Here is a 5463-nt window from a genome sequence, read left to right on the forward strand (position 1 = left end):
TTAGTTGGCCTACGAGCAGCTGCTTTGAGACCTGCCAACAAAGCCTGGCGGTAAACCAGAAGCCTCCCCTTACCTTCTGCAGTATTATAATCCCAATCAGGCCAGGTCAGTGGATAGGCAGCATCAATCAGTGTCGGGTCAGCAGTAGGGACACCAATATTGCCAGGAATTAATTTCCTGGCTTCTGTTTGGACACGTTCCCTTTCCTCTGTGGTAAACAGGACCTGTAATAATTGATGACAATCATCCCAAGTGGGTTGGTGTGTGAATAAGACAGTTTCTAATAAACTGATAAGATCCTTAGGATTTTCAGAAAAGGGAGCATTCTGGGTTCTCCAGTTGTAAAGACCACTAGTGGCTAATGGCCAATAGTGATGGGGCTAGTTGCCAGCCTCATCTGCGTGGCCAGCGACTCTGAGGGGTAGAACAGTAGAGTCTGGACCCTCTGGTGTTGCTGCCCTTCTACTCGTAGTCCCCTGAGCTGGTCCCCCCTGTGCCTGTGAAGAATCTGGTACCAGGGTGCTTGTTCAGGAGGGAGTGCTGGATAGCTTTAGTGTCAACTTGACACACCTGGGTTGAGGGAGCCTCAATTGGGAAATTTCCTCTACTGGAATGCCCTGTGGCCATGTCTGAGGGGCATCTTCATGATGACTGATGTGGGAGGGCCCAGCCCACTGTGGGTGGTGCCACCCCTGGGCAAGTGGGCCTGTGTTGCATAAGAAAGCAGGCTGAGCAGGGGCCAGGGGAGCAAGCCAGTAAGCAGCATTCCTCCATGGCCTGTGCTCCAGCTCCTGCTTCCAGGTTCCTGCCCTGAGTTCCTACCTTGGGGTCCCTGATGAACTGTGGCCTGGGAGATGTAAGCTGAATAAACCCTTTCCTCCTCAAGTTGGTATTGGTCAGAGTGTTTTGTCACAGCAATGGAGAAATAAACTAAGATAGTACCTCCTGTGGAGGAGAACCAGACCTCTGTGGTCACAGTCATCCAGCGTGTCCGCTCCAACCACTCCTGACCACACTGTTCACAAGTTTGCCTTGAGGCTCAGAACAAAAGCTAGGACAGACACAGACAGGCACAACTAGAAACAAACAGACACTTACCAGCCGGCCAGGAACCCTTTGGTTCAGGGGTCCTGGGGGGTCTTGGGGATCCCGGACAAGTCCCCAAGATGTTGTGCTCAGTTCACGAGACCCCCAAAGACCACCAAGGAGCCGACCGATGCAAACACACAAGGGTTTTTTTATTTTTACAAGCTTAAGCTTGGGCCCACTCTGTCACTGACCTAGCAGATCTCAGATGTGAGACCCCTTGCTTTGGGAGACAGAGGTTTTTATAGGTTTATTTCAGCAAGTTCAGCAAGTAGGGGAGTAGGGGGTCTCCAGCCTGGCAAGCATCTGATTGGTTGCAGCCCAGTGCCAAACCATAAACTGCTGGCTTCAGGAAATCTGAAAAGATATCTGGACTTTTAGTACTTTCCTGTCCCTGGTTAATTGACCGTTGGTGGGGGAGTTGGTGGGGGAGTTGTTCTGTATCTGTTCCAAGTATACTTTTTTTGTGTGGTTTCTCCTGGAATAGTATTCAGGGCTGGGTCAGTCCCATAGAGGTTTTATCCAGGATGGAGTCACTCAGGTCTCTCAGGGGCTTATTTATGAAGGAGTGGGTACCCCCCATTTATGGCTGCACTGGAAAGTCCACACTCAAATAGAGACCCTGTGACTTCCTGACAGTTACACAAAATGGCAAGAGAGGTGCCTCCTGGCATTCTTGGCTTATATGTCCTTAGGCCCTCTCCCACAAGCAGCTAAGGTTGACTGATTGGGTGGGAGGGATAACTGATTCCCCCCTCAACTACTTGATGAGTGTGGGAAGTTGTAACTATAGCTTGCTGGCATAGTGGTCAGGATGCACTTTCAGTTAACACCTCCACCCCTTCCTCTGGCTCTTACATTCTTTCCACCAACTTCTTCAGCAAAAGTCCCTGAGCCTTGGAGGAGATGGTAGGTGTGGGATGATCTTTCTCTTATTGTGGCAAGGCACTGAACTTTTGGGTCTCTGCATTGTCAGTTTTCTATGAGCTGTTGGCCCATTTCAGTGGGAGTTCCAGGTCAGCTGGGGCTACAGGGAGACCCTGTCTCAAAAAAGACCACCCCCCCAAAAAAACTGATTTTCTTCCATACCTATAGCGTTCCTTCTGTGCTTAAGGCTTTTTTTTTTTTTTAAACTGTGTATCTGGGGAATTTTTCCCCCTTTATTCCCATAGTTCTTTGAATAGCCCTCCTTCCCCTCTTCCCCTTTAACTACCCCCTTTTTACATATTTCTCCTTTAGTAACGACTTTATCCTACTATTTGTCTCTCTCAGGTTTCTTCTTTCCCTTTACCTCCCTGTTTCCCTTCCATACTCTTGGTCCCTGAAGTTGCATCAGGATATGCACTCACTTATAAGGATTTGGTGCTAGGCTCTACAAATGAGGGAGAACATACATCTTTTGTTTTTCTGAGTCTGTATTCCTTCACTTAGTAAAACCGTTTCTAGATCCATCCATTTACTGCAAATTTCATCATTTGCAGATGGTATCTTGGCTGATGAAATGTGACCAGAAACATACAGGAGATTCACTGTAACCATTAATTCCTCAGTCCCCAAAGGTCCCTGATTCCTGGATGCCGAGTTTAGATACCCAAATCCACGGACTTTCAGTCCCTTAGAGGAAGTGGCATAAAGTTTACATACAACCTCCACTAATCCTCCCATGCTCTATGACTCACCTCCAGATTACCTAGAATGCAGAATTAGGTGAATGCTGTATGAGGGCTGGGGCCGTGACTCAGTTGGTAGAGTGTTTGCCTAGCACACATGAAGGACTGGGTTAGATTTCCAGTACCACATAAATCAGGCATGGTGGCTCACAGCTCTAATTCCAGAACTAGGGAGGTCAAGGCAGGAGAATCAGAATTTCAAGGCCATCTTTGGCTGCATAGGGAAAAATGCTGTGTAAATAGTTATTGTGATGCAGCTAGGGAGATTGCTCAGTGGGTAAGGACACTTGTTGTGGCATCATAAGGAACTACATTTAGATACCCAGCACTCACATAAAGAGTCAGAAGTGGCCATGCATACCTGTAATCCAGGGCAAGGGAGGGGTGGTAGAGACAGCAGGACTCTGGGTATGCTAGCTGCCAGCCTAGATGAAAAATGGGAGTTCCAGGTTCAGTGAGAGACCTTGATTCAAGGTAATAAGGTGGAGATCAATGGAGGAAGATGGCTTTTGTCCTCTTCTGGCCCTCAAATGCATGTGCTTAGAGGTGATCAGCTACACACAAACAATATTTGCTAATGTATAAGGAATAATGGCAGGAAAAATGTTTGTACATGTTAAGTCCAAACACTATTTTTGAGACAATTCATTTTTCTAGCCCAAGCTGACCTGGAACTTACTGTGTAGAGTGGGCCTGAATCCCCAGCAATCCTCTTGCCTCAGCGTCAGTGCCAAGATTACAAGCATTCACCACCACATCAGACTTCAGACATAAAAATCTACTTTGGGCCGGGCATGGTGGCACATGCCTTTGATCCCAGCACTTGGGAGGCAGAGGCAGGCAGATCTCTGAGAGTTCAAGACCACCCTGGTCTACATAGTGAGTTCCAGGACAACTGGGGCTACAGAGACACCCTGTCTCAAAAAAACCAAAAAAAAAAAAAAAAAAATCTACTTTGGATTTGTGGCTGGTAGAGTCTGCAGATGTAGATCCTTCTGCATAATGTTTGAAACCTCCCAGCTAGGGCAGAGGAGATGGAAGAAAGAGCACGTCACACACAACCTTTATTGAAACTAGGTAGAGACAGTGAACTCTCTAACAGCGACAGCCCCTCAGGAGCTTGTGGAGGCCAGCAGCACTGCCTGGCAGGTCCAGCAGTGGCTTGCAGATCCAGAGCACCCGTCCTCTCCTGGATCCTCCTTTCTTGCCCCTAGCTGCCACAGAGACAGGAATTCTGTGTTATGCTATGTAACCTTCTACCTCTGTTTTAGAGTTGACTGTTTCCTGATGCTTTATCTATTCGTTTTCCTTTTCCTTTTCTCATGTTAGTGGTCATTTCCCCAGTTTCTGGAAATAACTGAGTGGAAAACTTCTCATTGCATCCTCTTTGTGTTTTCCCTCCTCACATTTAATCCATACTTCGGCTGTGGTAGAGAACATCTGGACCATCAGAAAGCTGATGGATTCCTTCATTGTTTGTCTTTTGTTTTGTCTCTCTCTGTATCTGTGTCTCTCTCTCTTTCTCTCTCTCTGTCTTTGGTCTTTCTGAGATAGGGCCTTCTTGTAGTGGGATTGGCCCGGAACTCATTATGTAGACCAGGCTGGCCTCAAACTCACAGAGATCTGCCTGCCTCTATCTCTTGAGTGCTGGGATTAAAGGCGTGTGCCACCATGCCTGGCTTGTTTCTCTCTCTTTTAAGAGTCTCATATAACCCAGATTGGCTTCCGATTTACTATATAGAGGAGAATGACCTTGAATTTCCAGATTCTCTAGCCTCCACCTTCCAGGTACTAAGATTACAGATGTGTGCCACTCTGCCCAGGGCTCTATGGTGCTAGAGATCGAACCCAGGGCTTCCTGCATACTAAGTACTCTACCAACTGGACCACATCTCTTTTGTTTGTTTTCTTTTTCATCTTTTTTTTTTTTTTGGTCTTTTTGAGACAGGGTCTCCTGTAGCCCCAACTGGCCTGGAACTCACTATATAGACCAGCCTGGCCTCGATCTCACAGAGATCTGCCTGCTGCTGCCTCCCAAGTGCTGGGATTAAAGGTGTGTGCCAATATGCTAGGCTTTTTTTCATCATTTAAAAAATATTCTATTTATTATTTTTATTTTATGTGTATGAGTGTATTGCCTAAATGTATGAGTGTACCCTTGTTGTGTAATGCCGCAGAGGTCAGAAGAGGGCTTCAGATTCCCCTGGAACTGGAGTTAAGGATGGTTCATAGCCACCATGTGGGTGCTAGGAATCAAACCTGGGTCCTCTGCAAGAGCAGTCAGTGCTTTTAACCGCTGAGCCATCTCTCCAGCCCCCATAATTTTTTATTCATTTTTATTTTATGTGTATGAGTGGTTTTTAAAATTTTTATTTATTATTTTTATTTATGTGTATGAATGTATTGCCTACATGTACGTAAGTTCACCCATGTCATGAAATGCCTATGGAGGTCAGAAGAGGGTGTCAGATCCCCCTGAAACTGGAGTCACAGACTGTTGTTAGCTGCCATGTGGGTGCTGGGAACAGAACCTGGGTCCTCTGAAAGAGCAGTCAGTGATCTTAACTTCTGAGTCATCTCTCCAGCCTTTATTTTATTTTATTTTATTTTTGAGACAAGGTCTTCTACAATCCAGGTTGGCTTCACACTGGCTATGTAGCTGACGCTGGCCTTGAACACCTGATTGCCTCCTGCTTCCATTGTCTTT

This window comes from Nannospalax galili, unplaced genomic scaffold, assembly GCF_000622305.1.
Source record: "Nannospalax galili isolate Female #2095 unplaced genomic scaffold, S.galili_v1.0 scaffold1456, whole genome shotgun sequence".
NCBI lineage: Eukaryota > Metazoa > Chordata > Mammalia > Rodentia > Spalacidae > Nannospalax > Nannospalax galili.